Source organism: Lissotriton vulgaris, chromosome 7 (assembly GCF_964263255.1).
Source record: "Lissotriton vulgaris chromosome 7, aLisVul1.2, whole genome shotgun sequence".
NCBI classification, from domain to species: domain Eukaryota; kingdom Metazoa; phylum Chordata; class Amphibia; order Caudata; family Salamandridae; genus Lissotriton; species Lissotriton vulgaris.
In genome coordinates, this window is record NC_141695.1 from 1,531,761,064 (window position 1) to 1,531,784,110 (window position 23,047).

Genomic DNA, 23,047 nt, shown 5'->3' on the forward strand with positions numbered 1-23,047 from the left:
ATGTATAGTATTATCTCGGCTCCCCTCCAGTTGGAGGGACACGCCCTCCAGCCAATATACAGTTTGTTTGGGTGTTTTTATAGGGAGCCCTAACCATAGGTTCAGAATTATAGAGATCACCCAGTATTTGATCAGGGGGCCTTTTTTGCCTTAAGTTTATTTATTTCTAATACAGTCTCATCCAGACTAAATACCAATACTGTGTTGGTCACTGGCATATCGGGGAGAGTTTTCGAAACAAATTGTTTAGTGTTTGCTCTGTGAGTGCGATCGTCATCTGAGTTCTTGGAATATAGTGTGATAAAATGCTCAACCCAGACCTCCGGCTGGAAGCGATAACTAGGAGTGTTTGTGGTATCCAAGTCGCCCTTTGCGAGGATGTGCCAAAACAAGCGGGTATCTTTGCAATTAGCTGCTAATACAAGTTCCTGCCAGTTCTTATCTGAAAATTCTCTTTTTGATTTCAATATTGCAATTCTATATTTGATTTTAATATTGCAATTCTGTATTGGTTGATTATGGGCCTTTATGGCTAACTGGAGAGCACTCTTGGCAGTTTTTATATTCGGGGTTGAGCCAACTATTAGTTCTTTTGCTGGCAGATCTACCACCTGAACTTTCCTTTGTAAATACTGCTTGGAGTGCTTCAAAGAGAACATTATGCATGGGAAGTATTGAGGTTAGTCCACCTGGCTGTTCGCAGTCCAGATTACTTAAGAACCTTGAAAAAAAATGGACAAATAATTCATAAATCTTAGTATATAAGGAACACTTGGTAAGTGCATTGGGCCAGTTCACTCTTCTGCTATTGCAGGGTTCATCCACCCTGGACAGGTAGCCAGATGGCTTTCTGCCCAATTCGGACCCCATCATTTTTAGCAGCAAAGGGTTATGGTCACTGTTTGACCTTCGAAATATTAACATATCCTCAACCAGTGACCAAATTCTGACATCGGTAAGGATGTAATCAATGGCACTTGAGCTGTTACCACGCTTAAAGGTGGATTTCCTGCTCTTATCAGATGGGGTCCTCCCATTACAAGCCCTCATGCTCCTGCATACAACCAAGTATGCAATCTGCAGAGACACAGCCGTTGCTCTGTAACCATTTTTAACTGGTCCCAGGTTTGTTATGCCCAAAATCTCATTCTCCTATCCAGTAAAATACTCAATAAGGGGAAGGTTCAAAGGTAGTATTAAAGTCCCCTGCAACTAAGGTCTTGGAGGTGAGTTGGTATACCCCCAACAACTCATCTAGCTGTAGTAATACAGCAGATTCATTGTTATGTGATTCAGACCTAGTATAGATATGAATATAGTTAGATTAAAGCTTAATCCCCAGTATTTCAGGCTGAATCCCCAGTATATCAACAGATTCTATTATCAGCTGTTTATATTTGCAAGCTATAGTATTCTTTACAAATATTATTAACCCCCCACTCACTCTGCCTGATTTGTTGGGAGCTTTTGCGTCCACACTATAGGTTGTATAGCTATTTATATGAATCTTAGCCACTGCATTGAAAATACAAATATCATTAGATTTAACAAATATGTACCACTCTGGATCTTGCAGTTTAGAAGGTATCCCCGCCAGGTTCCATGATATTATATTTAGACCTTTATTTGCCTCGTTTTAGCTATATTTGGGCCATTACAAGCTTCTATGTTGGTAAAATGCCCATTATCAATTGTTGTTGAATTAGGCAACCCAGACGAGGAAAGAATTAGTGAAGAATACACAGCCTTGGCCACATCAGAGATACTAACAGAGGATATAGCATCACTTGTCTTGAGATGTGGGGTCACTACAGAAGACTCCCTAGTGTTATCAGTCTCTGGCTGTATTATACATGAAGATCTATGTGTAAGAGAAGTAAAGTTGCTGGTACTGCTAAGTCAATCTACATCTTGTGCTGGAGATGACAACACAGCCCTAGGTGTATGATCCTGACTTAGATTGTAACCCGATCTACAATACTTGAATCTAATCTGGGATTTATTTAAAGATTCTGTCCTAAAGTCTAGTGCTACTAGATCGTCCACCATCCTGGCTTCTTTTAGAGATAATTCAATCAAGTCAAACATAGGATTCCTGGAAGAGGATCTACGAGCGTGAAGAATGTCTTCTTTAATGACCGAGCGGCACCCTTTGGTGCCTCTTATCCAGTGGATGACCTTATTTGTAAGGGAGACCTTGGATTCAAACTTCACATGTGGCAACAGTTTTGGTACGTTTATCATAATTACTTTCTTTCTCTGAGTAAAGGACCTATCTACGGTGTAGGGTGGAATTTCCAGATTCAATCCTCCATTAGTAATGGGTGGAATAGAGGGAAATTGTGGATAAAGAGGGTTGGGCATCTTGGCGTTATTTAAATAACGTTGATTATACTGATGGTTCAGGGGAAAGTGAGGGTTAAACTGGCTAGGGGGAGCTCTCCTCATCTGCCTTCCCATAATTTTTGGACCCTGGGTCCCCTGTTGATCATGAACAAAAGGTTTGGGTACAGATTGATGCCGGCCTATCTGCTGGGTAGACTGGGCAGATTGGATGGTCTGTGTGTTCAATGTAACATGAGTATTGATATTTTTTGACACTTTAACTTATTTAAAATAAGAACCAAGTTAGACATGGCAGTTTTTAGTTCCCCCGTCTCGGTCCTTAATTCATTGATTAAAATTGTACATTCCTGACTTATTTGTAGTTTGGGATCAGATGGTATAGACCCCAAAGGAAGTTTTGAGGGCGGGTTTACAGGGGAAACAGGCGTTGACATGTCTTCAACTGTCCCATCTGCAGAGTCATCTGGCAAGTCCAGCAAGGCAAAAATCAGTTCTTACAATGAACAACTACTAATGGAGGCTAGAAGAATTCCCTGTCTTGTCCATAGGCTGTTTAGTTTCCCAAACATACTAGGTATGCGGGGCTGTGGGTTAGAAGTAGCAGTGTTTGCTTGAAAAGTATCCTGGACGATTTTAGTATTTTGGAGGGCCGGCGGTCCAGGCTGCAACAGATCCTCACATTTGGTAATTAAACTCTTTACCATTATAAATATAGTAGTAAATAATCGAGGTGGCCGGAAGAGAGGCACAGGACAAAATAGCAGTTGAGTGTACTTAAAGCAATATCACAAGTGCAACCCAACCCCTAGAGCAGTATTCAACAGACAATCGTAAATAAACTTGATAAAGAGTGGAGACCAATGTCATTAATGGAAGCAGTGGGTATTAAAAATACATTATATGTCGGAATCTTACTTTGTGTTGGTTTCCGGGATCCAGGGCATTAGGGGGGTGGCCCAGCCCAACCTCCTCCGGTCTACGATGGGCCTGCCCTTGGCCCGGGCACACCCGCGTGCGTACGTGCTGCGGGAGCCCTGGCCTGGTGATAAGCGCCTCATGGCGCGAGCGGAGTGTGACGGCGGCGTCCTCGCCGCTTTGCAGGCTGGGTGATGTGGTTTTCTGCTCCAACCACAATGATTAAATAAGCGGGCAAAAGGGCTTCCCCACAGCCCCCCTGTGATCGCCTCGGTGTAACCGCTTTGCTGTAGTGGACTCCCTCTGGCTGTGTGCCGGAGGGTCTGAAGAGGCATTGGGGAGTGATCCCAAAAGAAGTGGCTCAGGTATTTTCCGGTCCTGTGTGGTGGAAGAATTTCAGAGTAGCCCAGCTAGGTCCCAGTGTAGTGGAAGGGTGTAGGGGCTCATGTCCTGTCTCAGTGGAGAAGGAGTGAGTGTGGCACTGTGTGTCCCAAGGTGCCCGAAACCCAGTCTCAGGGCCTGGAGGGTTCCCTAAGGGAACACCAGATTGGGGGCCTAGGCTGTAATGGTAGGCCATTTGAGGGAGATCTCCTAGTGTCAGGAGAACCTGGAGCATCTGTAAATGGAGCTCCAGTGGTTCTGGTGTCTGGTGGTCCTGCTACAGTTGGGAAGGTGCAGAGTGAGAGTTGAGAGGGGGATGTGTGTGTCCCCAGTGGGAGAACCAGTGGGTCAGGGACCAGCCAGAAGGGCTGAGTCACCTAGGAGTGACCATGGTGACACCACTTCTGTCCTGGGGGATCTTCATGCACTGTCAGATGGACAGGGGTTGAGAGATCTGAGCCAGGCATACGGTCACATGACACATGAGTCATGTGTTACCCTCGGGGGAAGCTGTGTGAGTCCCCAGAAGTCCTGGTGTGCCAGGCAAGTGTTCAACCACAGGGTTTAGTCCCTGGGTTCGGAGGCCAGGTTCAGGGTTTGCCTGAACTGGAGGGAAGGACATCTGTAATCAGTATCCTGACCGAGGGATACTGTGTGAGTGCCCAGAAGTCCTGGCATGCCAGGCAAGTGCTCAGCTGTGGGGTTCAGCCCTAAAGGTTGGGCGGCCAGGTTCAAGATCTGCCTGACCTGGAGGGAAGGGACATCTGTAACCAGTGCCCTGAACTGGTGGGATATGTTATGAGGGTGCCTCTCCAAGGAGGAGAGTGTGAAACCCTAGAATGAGAGCCTCTCCAGTGACTTCTGGTCAGCCTGAGGGTGCGGAACCTAGGCTGGAGGATCAGTGGCAGTTTAGATCTGCCCTGATGAATGATATAGTGGAGAATGGGTACTATGTGCCTGGGGCTACCGCCTTCCACTCTGTGAGATGGCAAGGACCAGATACTTCTGGATTGCTTAGGGCCTGGTCCTGGCCGAGGACAACTAGGGAGTACCAGTAGGGTAGTTTAGTTGGTCCTGGGAGCTTTGACAGAGGGAACCACATGGGTTCGGAATGGCGTCGAACTGGAGGGTGCCCCTGCAGTTGTGGACCCGCGTCCGTGCTCTATCCCCAAGGCAGGAAAGCCCATCAAGCTGGTGATTTGTCTACCCTGAATTTTGGCTGGAAGGGGGTTCTGTTGGACTTAGCCCTATTTGCAAGGTCATCCCTAGACTTTTTTCCTTTCTCCTAGCCGTTTTTCTGACATGGTGTTGATGGTTTTGGGACACTGGGCACTTTAGCACTGCTGTCCAGTGTAAAGTGTGTGTGCTGTCAGTGATAAATATGGTAAGATTGGTCTACACCTGTTTGGCTTATTTAATTTACCTTTCAATCCCTTGTAAAGTGGTATCTCATATACCCATGGCTGTTGAATTAAATGCTACTGCTACTGTACTTTAAAACCTATCCCAGCCCGCTGCCATTGCAGGGCCTGTGTGCGCAGTGTTAGTGCCCCTGTGACGTGGCTCCTAAAGTGTGTACCATGTCTGTGACCCCCCTTTTCGTGTATGTCAGTCACCCCTAAGGTAGGCCCTAGCTAGCCCTATGGGCACAGTGAATTGTAGTTAAAAGATAGGACATGTACCTTTAGTGTGTGACATGTCCTGGTAGTGACAAACAGCCATTTTGGTCTCTCACTACTGTGGGGGCTGCCATTCCATAGGAATGCATTTCGGATCCCCTGATAAGTGTTTCAGTGGTAAGTCCTGATATGAGAGGCGCAGCGTGGTCAAGTTTGGTATATTTGGAATAGTGATAATAAATGCTTTGCAATGGTGTTTGCAGATTTATTATAACTATTTTAGAAATGGCACTTTTAGAAGTTGGAATTTCTGTGTGCTATGTGTCTGCCTGCCTGATGTGAATTGCATGTCTGTCTTTTGAGTGACAGGGGCTGGGAGGTGTGTGTGGCTCCAGTAGGGTCATGGTGAGTCAGCACTAGGCTGAATGGGACATCAACATTTGGAGTAGTGGGAGGAGTAGTCCCTGGTCCCTGAATAGGCCTGTGCCTAGCCTGTACAATGCTGGCTACGCCCCCTGTGGTGTGTCTGATGACAAGGCCCCACCTGACAAAGGAGAAGAGGAGCCTTGTAAACAAAGTGCTCCAATTCCCCACTGAACCTGTTGCATCTGGTTCCCCTAAAGCCCCGAACTGCAGACAATGGAACATGTACTATAAAAATAGGGGCTGTGACCCCATGAAGTTGTTGTTCCTGTGCTTGGGTGGCTTGCTGCTGCTGGGCCTCAGGAGGAACCACCACGAGGGACTGCCTCCCTGCTGGAGGGCTCTGTGTGCTGGCCTGCATGGGCCCAGCTTTGACCCTTCCCCTCTACGGACTTTCTCTCTGGACTATAACGGGATGTACCATGTTACAATGCATACTATTACAACTACCTACCGTTACAACGCGACCATTACAACGCATACCATTACAACGCATAGGGCTTTGAGGTGCTGGATAGTGGTAAGTATAATTTACTATTCTAACTCCAGTCCCCGTGGACCCTAGGGAAGGTGTTGGATAGTAAATTATACTTATTCCCTATCCTAGAGCGCCCCCCAGCGCAATGCGTTGTAATGGTATGCGTTGTAAAAGTCGCGTTGTAATGGTAGTGCGGAGTAAAAGATGCGTTGTAACGGGTGTATACCCTATAACGTCTGGAGAGCGCTCTGCTCTTCTTCCTGCCTAAGGAGAGCGTGGGCTTCACAGCACGAAACTGCTGCCCTCTGAAAGGGAATCCTGATGTGGGGATTCCCCCGCATCTGTTACTCTCATCAGCAGGAGCCCACCCCACATTTGGCTGGCCGAGCAGGTGCCCACCCCGCTTTGTGAGTTATTTTAAGGGGCGGGTGCCCACCCCGCATTGTCGTGCTTTTCGCATTGTGCTATATTCTTAATGCGAATGCCCACCCCGCACAGCAGCTTCAAGAATGGAATCACCGCTGAGGGCTGATTGAGGAAAACTGCCGACCCGGAAGCCAGGCAGAGTTTGCCTGACTTGTGGACGTGGCCTGGAGAGCCTTGTGGGTTCCCTTTTGGCCCCCCCCTTTGCTCCTGTGGCCGGACGAGAGCCACCGGTAGGGAGGAGAGGAGCTGCAGCTGAGCAGTGGGGCTCCCGTGGTGAAGGGAGAGCCCCTTGTGTGCTGCACCAGACAGACTAACCTGGAGGAATGAAGTGAGGCCAGATGAAGCCTCCCCCGAGAGGAAAAGTCCCGCGCACCGGCACTGAAGAGAGAAAGAGCCTCGCAGGCTCCTCTCTGCTGCTCCCCGCCTTTGCCCCAGTGAGTGGAACCAAGGAGAAGTACAGTTGAGTGGAGGGCCGGGAGAAGAGCACTACCGGTGCATACGGGTACCCGTGAGACGCTAGGCAAGAAGAGCCCCGATGAGAGGGGTTTCACCAGAAGCATTGTTGGGCCGCATAGAAATCCCAGAATGGGGCTCAGGCGGCACGTGTAGTGCCCGTGCCATTTTCGCCTTTGGGACCCTTTTGTCTTTAACCAGAAGTAAGGGAGTTTGTCGGGGCAAATTGTCGGTGGCCTCCTCCTGGTGTTGCCCTAAGGCACAAAGGTGCCCGTGCCTCTGTCTTCTTGACAGCTACACCACCGTAGCGGGCAACTGCAGCATTAGGGGCATTTTGTTTTTCATGAAGAGAAAGGAGTGAGATACACTCCTTGGCCCCAGCGCTTTGCGCCTTTTGCTTCGCTGCATTGGCAGCTACGCCTGAACACTTGGGACATAGACATTTGAGCCACATTGGAAGGCCAGAGGGTCAGTTTCATGATTGATAAGACGCAAGGCCCTAATGTGATTTATACCTCTGGTGTTTATGCTAATGTGATACCGAATGCGTAATGTGCTTATGCTTATGAGGTGATTGCATAATGTGTTTATGTTGGTGATACCTAATGCCTAATGTGAATTATGCTTTGGCGGTTATTGCATACTGTGTTTATGCTGGTGAGACCTAGTGCGTAATGAGTTTATGCTACTGAGGTTTGGCCCTAATGTAATGTATTGCCTAATATCATGCTATTATATTTTAGGATGGTGTCTAATGCTAATGTGATAATGCTTAGGTCAATATGGTACCAGTAGTTACTGGTTGTGTTTTGCATTTACTTACCTGCTCTGATGGTTCTGACAGTGGCCCGATTGGCCTGGTCCTGTATATAATCCCCTGTGAATTTTGCCTAGTGCCAGTTGGCACAGTGTATATTGTGTGATTATGTTTCAATGTGTTTATAATAATACAAAGGGTATTTTTTATATAACCTTGTGTGGAGTTCCTTTTTGTGGTGTGTCTAGTGTGTTGCTGCTGTGTGTGTTGCGCAAACGCTTTACACATTGCCTCTGAGATAAGCCTGACTGCTTGTGCCAAGCTACCAAGGGAGCGAGCAGGGGTTATCTTCAGCGTGTAACTCCCTTACCCTGACTAGAGTGGTGGTGGCAAGTCTTAGCCAACCAGAAATCCCATTTCTAACAATGGGACTCACTAACCTAACTTAAAAGCAATGTGGCCCTAACTGGATTGAATGGTCCTATAGGGCATGTGTGTTGTGAACAAAGGTCAACATGTTTCTTGCCATTGTTAATCCCTAACAGGTCTCTGCATTTCATCGGGACCAGGTGATTTGGAAGACATCCATAGTCTTACACTACTGCAAGTCTGGTGCATAGGGTGTAAAATATACTTTGCGAGTAAATACAGGGTACAATTTAGCTAGTATTGTTCAACCTGAAAGAGAAAGCAATAAAAAAGAAACCAGTGTAAAAAGGTGTGACAAAAAGGCTCAAAGGTGCATGATTATATATTTCACGGGGATCCCCATCATTGTCCGACTAGCAGTGCAGCATTGTATTTCATGGGGGATCCAAATCAGTATTCAACTAACAATGCCACATTGTGTCACAGTGGGATTTCAGAGGTAAATTACAGAAGACCGGAATATCCCCGAGATTCGGGTGAGGTCTCGGTGATCGTAGCATTAAAAATGGTGGCAGAATTTGTTATACTCATAGTTAAATGACTGACAAAACACACTAACACATAGTTAAGCAACACAACAGGCTATCATACGTGCATAACTCCAAATAGGAGTGGGTGAAATTGACGTTACCATGTGTAGCAGATCACCGTTTATGTTGTCCGACACTCACCCCACGCTGCTGAGGTCTGAGCTGTTGTGAGCATTAGCAGAACGCGTTGTTACTCACAACCTGTGTGGGGGGAGAAAAGGTTCAAAGCAGGATAGGCAATCAAGTCTTAGGCAGGCGTACTCTTACCTGGAGCAATGGGCAACTTCATGGTTGCCTACTCACAGAGAGGCAGCGTGACAACTTGCCCTTCACCTACCCCGACTTTAGTTCTCGTACTGGGACATTCTAAGGGCAGGTCTTAAGTACATATTTCCTGTTTATGGGGAGAACCACTAAAATGGCAATGAGGGTGGCCATCTTGAGTTGGCCATTTGGATTCAGGCGTGTACATGGTTACACAAGTTAATTACCTTGATTTAGATTTAAGATTTAGGTTTAGGATGTAGTTCTAAAAATGCCTCTCTGCTGTTGTTTGGAGCTCTTTTTTGGGCTGTCTTTATGTTCCTCCAGCAGATATTCTCGTCTGGCTAGGTGGTCTATAAGCTCAGAGGACTGGTGTGTGAAGTTGTATGCAGAGGAACTGACCATACAGTAAGTTTTTCCGAAGGGCTTTCGGATGGAAGCTACTGTACAGTAGGGGGCTGTGACCATCAGTTGGTTTTTTATAGGTTCTTGTTTCCAGTTTATCTGTCCTTAGACTAATCATTAGATCTAGTAAGTGTAGTTCCTGGTCTGAGGTGTTAGCTGTGAATTTGAGGTATGGGTTGAGGGCATTAACTTAATCAACAAAGGAAAAGATCCTTTCTTGATTTACCTTTCAGAAGAGAAGGATATTGTCGATATAACAAAGGCACAAGGTGATGTTGTTTTTGTGTAGGGGTTTGTGTCAATGAGTATGTGTTTGGACTCAAAGTCTGACATGTAAAGTCATGCCAGACATGGGGCGAATGTACTGCCCATTGATGTGCCTTGTATCTGATGCTTAAACTGGAAGAAGTTTTCTGTTAGAGCTATGTCTGCACATTACATAATGAAACTAATTGAAGTTGCCACTGTCCAGTGTTTTGATCTTAGGATTTCCTCATTGACTTTCAGCATTGCTTGTTGGGGAATATTTGTGTAGAGGGCCTCTACCTCCAAAGTCATGAGATAATCAATCTGAAGACCCTCAGTGATCTTGGCCTCAATTAGATTCAAGACGTTCCTTGTGTCTTGAACAAAGAAGGGGGTCTCTTTCACTAACGGCTTTAGGAAATGGTCGCAGAATTTGGATAGGGTTTCCAGGGTTGACCCTATACCAGATACTATGGGCCTTCCAGGTGGTGGACGTGTTGCTTTGTATATTTTGGGGGGGTATAGAAGTAGGCCAGTCTGGGTTGTCATTATTCAGAAAATCTGCCTCGTGTTTGGTGATCCAGTCCGGTTTCAACGCAGCTGTCACTATAGCCTTGATCTGCATTGTAAGACATGTGGTAGGGTCTTCTTTTAATTTGACGGAGGCACTCGTTCCTGTAGTCGGTGGTCGACATTATTACTATTGCACCTCCTTTGTCAGCCTCTTTTATGGTTATTGTGGTCTCACTGCCAAGTTCGCGGATCACTTAATTTTCCAGCTTAGAGATGTTGTGAAAAGCCCTGCTCATTTTAACATTGTTGACTTCTTTAAGTACAGCCTTGTCAAAAGTAAGGACCTCTTCTGGTACCATACTTGCATTAGGGGTGAAGGAGGAAGGTTTACGAAGACCTGGGTCAATAGTAGGTGTCTCAGGTTGACCTGCAAAGAAGGCTTGCAATCTTATCTTGTGGAAAAATTGTGGAGGTCACAATTCCTTCTGAAATGATCTAGTCTGGGCGTCGGGAAAAGCCCAATCTTCTGCACAGGATTTTCTCTTCTATATCACTGAGGGATTTGGTCGGAGAGATTCACAATCAATTTGTCTTTCCCGTGGGGCTCCAGAGCTCAATGTGTTGTGTCTGCGGGTGGTCCTGCCGATGGATCTGTACGCATTTTCTTCTTCCTCTCCCTCTGACCTATCCTCTGCCTAAAAAAGGTTGGTGGAAGGGAGTGAAGGGTTTCTGAGGGCCATGTGGGTAACCTGGGCATTTCCACATCAGGGGTTCTTGGAACGGGGGGATTCCGAAGCCATACATTGGAGGCGGTGATTTTCTTCTATTTTGTGGGGCTCCCCAAATATCTGTGTGCTGGAGTTGCTGCTGTTTGAGGAGTTCCTCTTCCTTCAAGAGGATGACTCTCCTCCGAAGAATTGTCTTCATGTGTCTGACGGTATTCCTCTTTTAAGTAAGGATATACTTTTTCCTTGCTGAATTTGGCAATATCCTTCTGAAGTTTGGTCACCTTTTGTTTCATGAGGTACTGCTTATTTTCTGTTATTTCATTTTTTGTTTTTTGCCAACTTTGTCTTGAAAGCTGTGATAGTGATACTGGCTTTTAATGCTCCTTCCGCTACCGTGATCTTGTTAATCAGGTCATCCGCTAGCCGTTTTGCTGTTTTAATGATTAATACCAACCAGTCCCTAGTGCACTGCCAGGCGACCAGGGACCATTCATCTTTGAATTTGGCATCTTCTAGGAAAATCCGGTGATCATTGGCTACAATCAGACCATTGGGAGCTATATTCGCTCAAAGGTATTCTGTCACGATTGCGCGATGCATGATGATCTTCATGAGTTGTTTGTTCATGGAAATTAAAGATTTCCAATCGCCTCCATGACTGCTGGATGCTTCTGCACCATCGGGGTCCAAAAGTGAAGGCGTCCTGAGAATTTCTGTCACTAGGTCATCACTGAAGGTGAGACTTTGATTGTTTTCCATAATGTATCAGACATGCTAGACTGGGTATGGGTATTTGATGGACTATTTACGAATTAGAGAGTGTGAGAAGTTGGACTGGCATAAGATGTCCACTATTCTAGTGGGCACCTTGTACCAGTCCAAACAACCCTTATTGATGGTAGGTTTAAGACAACCTTTTAGGAAAAGCTATCCTAGTGGTAGCTGTGGAGAGCAGCCTCCAGGCTAAGTCTTGAAGTAATGTAATCTCTTGAATGATCAAATGAAAGAGCACCACACCAGGTATATATCAAATATATATATTTATTCTAAACACAACACCTCTAGTCTCTTTATGAGGCTAGAGGCAAAAGTACAATACAATAACTTTAAATAGCACACAATAAATAGCACCGTATACATTTTTCCCTAAGGACCTCACAAACTATATTCTAAAATAGTGGTGGTATAAGAACCACATGAGGGACAGAAGTGTGGCGTAGGGCCTGTAGAACCACTGGGGAAACCAGGAACCACCCAAGGTAGGGAGGCAGGAGACCCACGGGGGACGCGTGCAGTGTCTAAACACAGCCGCAAATCACCATAGACTTCTATTAGGAAAGTTTAAGTTCAAATGTTAAAGTTTAAGGACACTTAGGAGTGGACTGCAGTGAAACCCCTTTAGACTAGGACACTTCGAGAGTCAAGACCCACGAGAGCACCGGAGTACTTGTGTTACCTCACCCAGGGAAGCCGGGTGGATAGGTGTCTTTTCGTATCGGGTTTCGTCATTGATTCCAATGGAGAGCTGCGAAGAAGTGCTGCAGGCGACCAGAGGAAAAGTGTCCGGGTGGATCCAAGGGTGGATCGGAGATCTGAAGAACCTGAACGCAGAAGGGACAGAGTCTGGGTCACTAGCCAGTGACCAGGATAGTGACAAGAAGATGCCAGCCGATGTCGGGTGCTTTCAAGTGAAGTAGGTGAAGCTTGACTCTTCAGCCAGGAAGACCAGGAGGCGTCGACAATGACCAGGAGCTGGATTTGAGCTGTCCCACAAAGGATGTCGAGTGCTGCAGTGTCGGAATCCAGATTGGACCCAACAAGCCTTGGCAACAGCAACCCATGCAAGATGCAAAGATTGGCTTCGGTGCAGACCAGCAAGGTCTGAGGGACTCACCCTTTGGAGGGAAGTCAGAGCATGTCTGGAGCAATAAGGAAAGCTCAAGAAACAATGGATTGTCCTTCATGGGGACCCACTAGCCAACGGACTAGAGATCGCGAAGGAGCCTCAAGCTGTTGTGAAAAAAGCAAGCTCACGGAACACTCGTGGAATGTAGGCCTTTCAGCTTTGGTGCAAAAGGTGCTCGGGGCAAGGGCAACATATAGCCCAATGCACAACTTCGGGAAACTTTGGGAAGTAGGTGAACTTGCAAACTTGCAGGATGTCTAGGAGTTCTGGTTCCACTTCTCTCATCTCGGCTGTGGGTCACAGCTTTGCTGGGATCTCGTGTCGGCCTCAGAGATGTCTGAAAGTCCATGTCCTGTGTCGCAGATTCTTCGGGATCCGACAGGAGCCTCAAAAATGCAGACTGGCAAGATACTCTTAGGTGCCTGTTTGAACAGGGAGGTCACTCCTTGACCTCAAGGGAGATTTCTTGTGTCTTCCAGTCGATATGGAATGTCGAAGGTCCAGGATTTTGTCTTCAGAGTTTTGTCCAGGGTAATGTAAAGTCTCAGTGACTGGGTTCCTATACTTATACTAAGTTTAGGGGATAGACTAACTCTAGGGTCCCACCTATGGGAGGACCTGGGGAGGGGGTGGTTACACCCCTTCCCCTTTGTCCAGTTTTGCGCCAGAGCTGGGACTGAGTGCCTCAGCAACCGGTTTGAACTGGGAAATGCATGGAGCACCTTGTGTGCCTCAGACAGTGTCGAAAAACATTCACTGAATGCAACCCACCCTGCCCCAATACACTAAAGCCTGTCTGGGAAGGTGCTAGCACCTCCCTGGGCAGGAAAACTATTGTCCAGATCTCCCCTGCCAGAATTTTGTCCAGCAGCAGGAGGTCAGACTCGTGTCTGTGGCAGCAGCATCCATTTTGTGATGCTGGGGTTCTTTTAAACTCTTACCGGGAAAGTAAGTGTGTACATGTCTTCTCCCTCTAGAAGGGTGGAATGCTACCCACACCACCAGAACTGGCGGGGGGGGGGGGGTTATTCTGAAGTGTTTGACACCAAACACGACATGTTTTGATTAAGCCAAACCAAAGTTAGCATTAACTGCGAGGATTATAATGCACTTAAGAGTATATGGTATGGCCACATCTCAGAACAGCTATAAGTAAGGGATTCTGAAAGCTGCAGAGGGGCTTAGCTCATGCTAGGGAACCCTCTCACACAAAACCACACACTCTGCCTGCCTTCAGGATTGTCAAGGACTGCCATAGGAGTGACTTATAGGTTAAAATGTGTTTTAAATGGTGGATATAGGTATACTATGTGCCAGAAAGAGGTGCTTACACCACCTTACCCAGGCTGCAAGTGCGGACGTGTGGTGTCATTTTGGAAGGCTTCCCAGGGGGGCATAATACATGCTTCAGTCCCTGGTAGGCCTCTTGGGTACCTATGCCCTTGGTACCTAAGGTACCTTATACTAGGGGCTCACAAGGTAGCTCAGTAACCAATCTGGTATATACCTAAAGTACATGCAATCAATTTAGAGAACAGCTAGGCTGTGGTCCTGATTAGCAGGGCCACAGCCAGACTAAAGTCGAAAAACCAGTGAAACACATAAAAAAGTGGGGGTAACCATAGGAAGCAGACCCTACTCTCCTACAGAGAGATCACGAGGAGTTGCTCTCTTACTCTCCAGAGGTGTTGCTGATTATCTCCTCCTGTTAGCTCAGACTTCAACAGTGTGGGCTGAGGGTTTCTCCTTGTCCATAATTGGACAACATAAATAGCGATCTGCTACACATGGTATCGTCAATTTCACCCACTCCTGTTTAAAGTTATGCACCTATGATAGAATGTTGTGCCGCACTTAACTATGTGTCAGTGTGTTTTGTCAGACATTTAACTATGAGTATAACAAATTCTGCCTCCATTTTTAATGCTACGATCACCGAGACCACACTCGAATTTTGGGGATGGTCCAGTCTTCTGCAATTAACCTCTGAAATCCCACTGTGGCACAATATGGCATTGTTAGTTGGATACTGATTGGGATCCCCCCGTGAAATACAATGCTGCACTGCTAGTCGGACAATGATGGGGATTCCCCATGAAAATATAATTATACGCCTTTAAACCTTTTTGTCACACCTTTTTACATTGGTTTCTTTTTTCTTGCTTTCTCTTTCAGGTCGAAAAATGCTTGGTAAATCATACCCTGTATTTACTCGCAAAGCTGGTAACTATAGCATTTCTTACACCCTATGCAACAACCTTGCAGTAGTGTAAGACTACAGATATTTTCCGAATCCCCTGGTCCTGATGAATTGCCAAGAGACCCGTTGGGGGCTAACAATGGCAAGAAACATGTACACCAATTCTGCTGTTAATAACATGCCAGAAAAGAATACAGTCCCTTGGTTCACTTGCCTCTATTAGGTAGTCCCATGCTTGTTTTTGTAGCAAGCGCCTCCTTTCCTTAAGGGCCCCTTTATAATGACTATGAAAATGTGCCAGCCAAAGTGTATCATATGGGGTCTTATTCAGGGCCTTCTTGAGGAACCGGAGAGGCCAGGAGAACTCTATCAAATCATTTTAGGTATTCAGAGGGAGGGGTTAATACCGGCACTGTTAACAAACTGGCCGAGCGATGGTAATAAATGAGTGTATGGTTTCTTCTCCAGGAGCTACAGAAACTAGCAAAACAACAGGTGTAGTGAATGTTAGGGATTTAAGGGAGGACCTGAATGATATCTCAGAAAGTGATCACTCAAATCCTAAGATTGAGACACAGAAAGCACAAGTGTAAACACAGGCCAATACACTCATCCCACGTTACATGAATTTTTTTCAAAGCATGCACTCAAAGTTATAAAAAACAGAAAATGGAAACTAGGGCTGTGAGCTATACCAGTAATCCTTCTGGGTATTAAACAGCGGGAGTATTTGGGCCTGTGGCATGGATTCAGTAGCTTCCTGGCAACGTTTTGTTGTGTTGTATGCTTTCCATTATGGCTAGTTTGTCACCTGATTTTCTTTTGACTCATTTTTATTGTTTTCTCCTTAATTATTGGTCCCAGCATATTTGTTGCATTTTAGGTAGGATTTTCCTTGCTTGGTTGCTTGCTTGTTTGTACTTTCAAAAGCATGCCCATCATCCAGCAAACTTGACTTTACTCGGCATCCTGCAGTTCCTCAACTATATCCTAATCCGTTTATGGTCTCGTAACAGCACCATCTTTTGAGTAATTTGGCAAGCAATCACAAATGCTGATTATTGCAAATGATCATCTTTCTGTCTTTATCAATGTTATAAATGTATGTTTATTTGTAACAACAACTATGTATCTGCGGTGCCTTCTGACAACATTGATGTCCTGAAGAAGTAAGTGGCTTCTGTGTTTCTTTCTCTGTCGCTCCTTTTCTCCTCTCTCCTCCACTTCTTTTCCCCTCGTTCTCTCTGATTAATGTCCGTATGCACAACCCACCAACAGCGATTCAGTGCCAAAATTCTTGACTACATCATAGCCTTTTGTTCTGCATTTTACTGTGGATGACCAGCTGTTGTTCACAAAATCTTTCTAGAAACCATCATGGTCAAAGACCATACAACACTAGAGTGAAAATGCTCATGTATTCGTTGCTCACTACTTCCAAACTTCATCATCTCATTTCCTCTAATCTACTGAACACCTCCACACAAACCAAGATTTGTGAATACCCTCCTGGTTCATGTATCAGATATCACAGTTGATCATTTTAAGCCATGATTTCCAGGAGATATGAAAAAACCTGAACTGATAAACCGGAACTCTAAGCGCTAAATTACCACCAGGTCATCAGTGGTGATACATTATGCAGTTCATATCTGTGATGTCATATTCTCTGCAAAGGACATATTCGCAGTTGAAGAAAAATGGGCAATGAATTGGAGTGAACCCCATATTATACTTCAACATTAACCTGTCAGGGTTGCGATGACCACAGACTCCATATAACAATGTCTCCCTAAACATGCTATGGAAGAACTTTAACATCTCTGTATTCTTGGTATTATGACTGCTTAATCCATTGATGGCTGTAAATCAATTCCATCAGTTGCTCACTAAGGTTTTATTCTAAGTGACACCCTTTGAAGCCTTTACGCACAAGCAACGACTGAAGAAGGCACCAATAAGGCTGTCAGCTGGGCGGACCAAAATAACACACAGTCTACACTCTGCTTGAATAACACACAGTCCGTAAAAGAAACACATGAGCTAATGACATCAATAAGCAACGCTGGATCACCTGCTGACCCGTGTCTGCCAAATAGAGTGAAGAACAACTTTGAAGCTACCACTGCAGGCATCCCATACAGAGCAATACTTATTAAACTACAATAATTCAGAGAACTTGGAGGTGAAGTAAATATCTCTTGCATAAAGCCACTTCTGAATAATCAAAGAAAGGACCAAAAGACCCAATAATTTATAAAGCTATATCAAAGCTCAATTTCTGGGTAAGCTGATCAAAAAAGCAGTCTTTATGCAGGTCTCAAAATTCTTAGTGTAAAACAGCCTCTTAGCTTACCAACAAACAGGTTTTTAACTGAGTAGAGGCACTGAATAGCATTAATTGCAACCTAGGATGACCACAAGAACACATTAGATCTCTAATGAGTGGTTGCTTTCCTCCTACAAAATCACTCAGCAGCTTCTAATACTTTGGCCTAACAAGTATTTCTCAAAAGGCTAAACGATACAGGGACACAGTGTATGGCACTAAAATGGATTCAGTCCTCCCTCGTAGACAGAATACAAGTAATGTATCTACATCTTTACCTATCAGCAGCATTCCCTTAGGAAGTAGGTGTTACTAGAAGCTCAACAATTGCTCCTCTCTCTTATTCAACATTTACCTGGCCCCTCTCGCTCAGATTATAACCGACTTTAAGGTCCCTGTTATAACTATGCAGAAGATACCAGATTACCCTCACATTGGCAAAACAGCCTTGTGACATTCTAGACCATCCAAATGCCAAGAGGCAGTTAACATCAAGATGCTGCTGAACCATCTAAATATAAAACCGTTAAAAACAAAGAGGCTTATTCATGAGAAAATAACGCAGTGCGGTGCCACAAGTTATTTTGCTGCACCACGCTGCGTTAGTTCCGAGGCACAGGGATGCAACATATTTACAGCAACCTGTTGCATCTCTGTGCCTTTCCCTGCTGTGGTGCACAAACTGCTGCAATGGCCCGGCGCAGGCACCGTTGCAACATGGTGCAAGGATGCCTATATCGTGGGGAGATTGTTTCTGTGCAGGAAGGTGCCCCTCCCTGCACAAAAACAATCACTTGAGGTGAGTTCCTCTTCCAAAGTGTGCTGTAGAAGGCAGCACACATTGAAAGAGGAAGAAAAGAGGAGAAATTAAAAAATGTCTCCTCTTTGCGCCTCGCCACGCCAAACCTGGTGGTGGCATAGCATTCTGATGCATTTCCAGGTTTAGAACTGCTCGTAAATCGGGAAATGCATCAAGGGACATGGGTGTCGCGTGGGAACTCCCACAGCAACACCTAAAACGCAACGTGTCGCGTGAAGAGGGGCAATATTTACGAGCACACATAAACCACGCTGGGAGGCTTTACATGTGCTTGCAAATTTCCGGCAGCAGGTGCGCCACCGGAGTCAAATATAAATGTTGCATAATGTAGAAATGTAATCATATGTGCAATTTCGTATTAGCAATGTTGTACCCTATTGAAGTATACATGTGCTTATAAATTAGTGAATTAGCATAGGCTTTTAATATGAAAGATATATTGCTTATATTGAAAATAGAATCAATGCTTTAAAGTGATGAAAGGTAATGTTCTTTTATATTAGGAGTGCATTTAAACATGCGAAGGCCTGGGATATGCTGAAGTCAGTAGAGGCCTAACTGTAATTTTTTTGGTTAGCCTTAGTTGAAAAGAAATGATTTCTCCTTCTTGGGAAAGGCTGTCCTCAGCGAATATTGAATTGTAACTTTCAATGTTTGCAGGGATGTTCTCATTCCAGGTTGCAGGTGCAAGGCCACAAGGTTCGTTAGGTAGAAAGATCCATTGTTTAGAAGTTAGGATAGTAGGTGCGAGTGCAGAGGAGCTGCCAAGGAATTTGGGAGTCCAACATACAGGGAAGAAGGTGCCTGGGACCCAAGGACACCCCAACAGACGCTTGATGGAGAGGTGCCATACTGGAAAAATCCAAAGATCCGTACCTGCCAGAGGGTTGTATTTTTGGGCATGTCAACTGTTTTTGGGATTTTGTATTATGGACAGCACCCGAGGGTGGAGAGTCAGTCCGGAGCAGAGAGCTGAGAGCAGAGGGCAGACTAGGAGTTAGAGAGTGGGTTTGGGAAAGGCAAGATGTAGGTAGATTGTGAACTTAAGGCAGAGTAAGGTGTAAGAAGGAGCATCTTAGAACGAGCTCGGTAGCTGAGGCTACTAATGGGAAAGCGAGTGTACTTCTTAGGAAGTCTTCACTGCTGACACCTTTGTTCTCACTGGGTAAATTGCTAAGTAGGGATGTCACTTAAAGCTAGAATAGGGACAGTCTAACTGAATTATTTTCCTTTCTTTAAATGCAGTCCCGACTCACAGTATGGACTATTGTAGCATGTCTGATGCTGCTTGAATTGACTTTGATCTTCATTCTGACTAGTTTGAGACTTCTGCGTAGGATTATGGTTGTATTAGTACCAGTCTATTTCTTGAATCTCTTGTTGAGATGTCAGTATGTTTAATTATTTTTGGCTTTGTAATAAATCTTCAAAACTTCAGTTCGTAGTCAGTGGACCTTTGGAGTCTAATTTGGATTTGGGTTGTAAAGCTGTTTAAAGTAATGTTTGTAGAAATCTTCCCTCCATGCTTCTAAGACAGGGAAAAAGGTCCAGTCAACCAGACCTGGGATTCTAGAGATTGGTAAGAAAATCTAGATGAGAATCCCAGCTTCCCCACCGGCGACACAAGGGGCTCATAAATAAGCCCCAAAGATCCTAACATGTGGAATGTGGAAATCCTCAGACTCAAATACTAAGTGCACCGATATCATCAAGGAGAATGATCTCACTTCAGCTCTTCCACTTTGTTTGGTTCCTCAGTACTGCTTATCAAAGGAAGTCCCTATTGTTTTTTTAAAAGGACTCTCACCCACTAGGGTTACCAGTGGCATCCTTCATCATTGAGCATCCTTCATCATTGAGTCCTCAACCAAACACAATTTGTATCTGGGTGGGCAAAACCTTGATATTCAAGAGAGCTCTTAGTGTGTTATTTTGGAGGGATCTAAATATAAAATTGTCTATAGGTATCCCTAAGTCTCTACAGTTTATTTTAGGGAACCTTTGGCAAGATTAAAAACAGGAGGAATGTTGTGGAGCATGCAAGGTACTCAAACATCCCTGGTTCTACATGTTTCAGCTACATAGTTCTTCCACACTGGTCAAATGTTTTTTATTCAGGACTGAGTTTGAGATCCCTAAGCTGATCCCCAATCTGGTTTGCTATATTTAAGAATGACGTATACTCCAAGCTTGCTATATTTCACTCATTCACCCACTCTTATTACAGCAAGCCATTCATACCAACCATACTGAGAACTTTCCTTAGTTGAGTATCTGCAGGTTAAACAAGTAAGTAGTGAGATCACTTGTTGGGCACTGCACACATATCCTTTTGGAGTGAGAACACAAATGTACGTACAATTCCCTCCCCTTCTTAACGGACCGTATTTCTGGTATCCATGAGCATCATGGATGGCTACTAAAGAGCCTTGTGATTTAACAATACTACTCGTGCTGAATTCATATGGCACACAGTCTCATCTAGCAATACTAATGACACCATTTTAAAGGGTGCCATAGGACTTTAGAGATTGGCGGACATTGTAGTCATACTCTAGAAAGCAAGAAGGGGTAGTCGAGTAAATAAAAGTTATGCTTTGGTATCGGGCAAATGAGAGAAACTTAAAAGAAAGCAAAAAATGCTCCCTTTTCCTCTGTGAACTCACTTATTGACAGACTTGCATCCATGAAGAACCTAATTGTGCCTTTATGCTCTGCATCTTGTAAGTGTCTAGCCGGAAGATACCATTTCTGCACTATCTATGTCAAGTGCTGTGTCATGTGACAGTGTGCGATAACGCATTATGACTGGGTGAGTATATAATTTGACCAATTATGTGATCGGGGATATTACAATCACTACCTTCTAGTTGATAATTGTAAGGTCTCTTAATAGATAATTTATCCTCCAAAGATATTTTATTTTAGAAAAGGAAAAATAGAAAATGTCAAAAATGGACATTGGTCCTTGCTTCTTATTATACATGATCAGATTATATTAATTGTCAAAATTGTTATTTCTATGAATTCATCACTACTTCAGAGAAATATCAGTACTTGATTGTCTGGGAAGCCAATATTGTCAATATTAGAAAATCATGATCCTAGTGTTTAGTCCTAACTGTCACTTTAATCCCCCGGAGATATTCGTTATGATTTGTAATGCCTAATGTTGTTCTCAATAGTTGTACCAGTTCCCAAATGATATTCAGTATGATGTGTAGTACCAGGACATATAACTATTGCGTCCTTCTATGAGGATGTGGGGGAGAAGTGCATCACACGTCATGTATTTAATATCTGCTTATGCAGACTGATGAGATGCCATCATTCATTCCTTCTTTGAGTGTCGCCAGTCTGTAAATCCAGGATTGACCCTTTTCAACAGTGTTCATTCAGACTGCCTAAAGTTATTGTCATGTTGTTCAATACCACTCATTTTATGTCCTCTATTGTATGCCCCATAGTTATGTAAAGGTTGGACGTTTTGGTGTGTTGTGTTTGTACCAGCTGTTGCTATGGTGCCCGTTGATGAAGGTCTTTATTTTACTACAGGTCCTCCCTATGGATCTAATGGAGAACGGGCAGGTTAACCTCTTTGGGGCTTATGACGGAATGGCTCAGTCATGAGCACTAGTGCTTGCGTGCTCGTTACGGGACCATTCCGGCATGCACACACAAGCACAAATTCCCTCTGCTGCAGACAGCAGAGGGATTTCCTTTTTAAAATATTTGGCTCGAGAGGTGGGGAAGAGCTTCCCTAACCTCACAAGGCTTTTTTTCATATGTAATAACAATCGTGCACACAGCACGCGGACGTCATTACATATGAAACTGAAAGGAGCCGATTGGCCACAGTCTTTCTGACCCCCCTTGGGGGGCATATCAGGGCAATAGACCCTGATCTGCCCCCCCCCCCCAGAACTGCAGAAAGCCCACTAGGCATTGACCTTTTTTGCAATGTGCCTAGCTATAAATTTTGGGCCCTACCACAACATGCACCTAGGAAAACCTTGTAAACCTGTACATTTTTTAAAACGAGACACCCAGGGAAATCCAGGAAGGGGTGACTTGTGTGCCTTTCACCAGGTTCTGTTACCGAGAATCCCTTGCAAACCTCAAACTTTGTCAGTAAAAAAGAAATTTCCCTCACATTTCTGAGAAGGAAAGTTCTGGATGCATGGAAGTTAGTGGCTCCCTGCAGATTCTAAAGCTTTACAAAGTTTGAGGTATGCAAGGGATTCTGGGTAACAAATTTAAACACAAAAACATGGGTTACATTATGCAATCACTGGCAGGTTAAAAGTACAATTTTAAACTGTAACAACCACAGGCAAAGACAGCTGAAGAAATTTAAAAAGAACAAAATAAGATGATGCAAAGACAGCTAGGGGAAATCGTTTTTTTAAATTGTTTTTCTTTTTTTAGGAAAAAGACAGCACTAGTCTGCCTCCTTACCACTTCATGGACTCTGCTCACTGCAATCTGGGGCACAGGATGGAGGACTGTAAATCATGTTTGTCTCTGTACTTTAAGAAACCTTCTTTAAAGAATTCTACTATGTCTTTTTTTACAGTCCTTAGTCAGTGTTATGAATGTGCCAGACAGAATTCTACAGTTTATGAAGGCAATGTTGTGGCAGAAAGTTAATTAACGTGTCATTGATCAGAGTAGATGGGCTGGTGACAAGTGAGTGGGAGAACAAAAGGATTGACACATGTGTGCCAAGACCCCATCTTACAATACCATCAGGTGGATGGTGCACGTGTTTACTCATACCACACATGTTCATCTGCATGATAAGTTCCCCCTTACTCACTACAGACATCACCGCTCTGTCGGGTGTCATTTCTCGTACGGGGTTTGGACAACCTCTATG

At 44.6% G+C, this 23,047-nt stretch overlaps 1 protein-coding gene across 2 annotated transcripts in view; it reads right to left on the reverse strand.

The window, feature by feature from the left end:
- Positions 1–23,047, reverse strand: part of LOC147705945 (uncharacterized) — a 243,889-nt gene that overhangs the window by 105,849 nt on the left and 114,993 nt on the right. The window lies entirely within an intron of this gene.